The following is a 1,618-nucleotide window of genomic DNA, read 5'->3' as shown; positions in this document are numbered from 1 at the left end:
GAACCCGGGGCCTTGGTGTTATCAGCACCGCACTCTCCTGAGTGAGCCACAGGCCGGCCCTACATTACTTTTAATACCTAATGCAATGTAAATGCTATGTAAAAAATTGTTACATTGTATTTTTTTGATTTGTATTTTTTTTGCTGTTTCATTGCTATTTTCTATTGTTTATGTTTTTCATATATTTTCAATCTGCGGTTGGTTGAATTGCAGATGCGGAACCCGCAGATACAGAGGGATGATTGTGTGTGTGTGTTGGGGGGGGTTTGGCAGCTGGTCAATACAGGGATCCGAACCCTTGACCTTGGTGCTATAACACTGCACTCTAACCAACTGAGCTAACTGGCCAGCCCCACTCCTTCTCTTTAACATTCCCCCAGGTTATGATCCCACATTTGCCTTCTTTCTTCCTATGATAGCAAATTCACTTCCCCCTATGGCAGCTTCTTCCATTTCATAGAGAATTTGGACTTAAGAATGGACTGAAGTAAGTCTCCCTGAAATCTCTGCTAGTGGAGTCCTAGTTCTTCTGTTTCTTGGATGCACTGAGGCCAAGTCCAGCTCTCTTCTTTAGGAGCCCCTTAGACGTGAAAGAAATGCCCATCTTGACTGCTCATTGAGTCTAATCAACAGGCTATTCTAGTCAGTGCCTGCTGTTAAAGAGAAATAAGGCTAGACACTAGTTAAAGGCAGTAAAGGTAGATTTTATGCAGTACTATTGCAGTAGGGGAAAGAGACAAGTATAGAACTGAGCTCAATTCCGAATACAGCAAAGACAGCTGGGAATGTATAGCCAACAAGCAGAGGGGGTAAGTGGATGGAAAATTACTAAGAGAGTTACCAGGCTCAATGGGTTGGTTTCTCAGTGAGTGCAATCAAATAAAGAAGACCAGAAGTCTGGATAGGAAGGTTTATTACTAGTTACAAGCAAGGAGGACATGGGATTGTTCCTAAAGCAGTGTCTCCTCGAAAGGAGGGTTACAGCTTCTTTTATTGAAGGTAAACATGAATATGCATAAGCTTTATTGAAGTCATCACATGTAAAGGTGGGTGCTTGTCAGTGCGGATACAGATCACCATGCTTGCTCATGCATCCTTTTATGCCAATTAGTAATTATGCCACCCGTGGGTGGAAAATTTAGTATTGTAATGAGCAAAGTTTACTCTAGGTTCAGAATTTTAGCACCCCCCCCAACAACAAAAAAATGAATTTTAGACCCAAACTTGGTGGGTCTGGTCTTCACTAGATTCTGCTCATTCTGTGGGAAGCTTCTCTTCTCAACTCCCTGGAACTGGTTGTTCTTATTATTAGCCCTTATCAGTCTCCTCCTATCCTGATCCTTTTAGCTAACAAGGGTAGGGAGATTCTTGCTAAAAGCAGGCTAAAGACTGAGAACATGAAAGTGGGGGATGGAGGACTTAATCAGATATCAAGGGTGATCTGGTATCAAGGGTGGGGCGATTCTGTAAAACCAAGCAGGATTTTTGCTAAAACTGGGCTAGGAAGGCTGATGACAGGACCAAGGACTAGGCCATGAGGCCTAGTTGAAAAGAGGGCTCAGAGGAGCCTATCTAGTTTGGTCAAGGAGAGACTGCCACCACCTATCTTAGGCCTTGG

This window comes from Galeopterus variegatus, unplaced genomic scaffold (genome assembly GCF_000696425.1).
Source record: "Galeopterus variegatus unplaced genomic scaffold, G_variegatus-3.0.2 Scaffold3509, whole genome shotgun sequence".
In the NCBI taxonomy this organism is placed as follows: domain Eukaryota; kingdom Metazoa; phylum Chordata; class Mammalia; order Dermoptera; family Cynocephalidae; genus Galeopterus; species Galeopterus variegatus.
The sequence above is the reverse complement of the archived record's forward strand: the minus strand, read 5'-3'. Positions refer to the sequence as shown.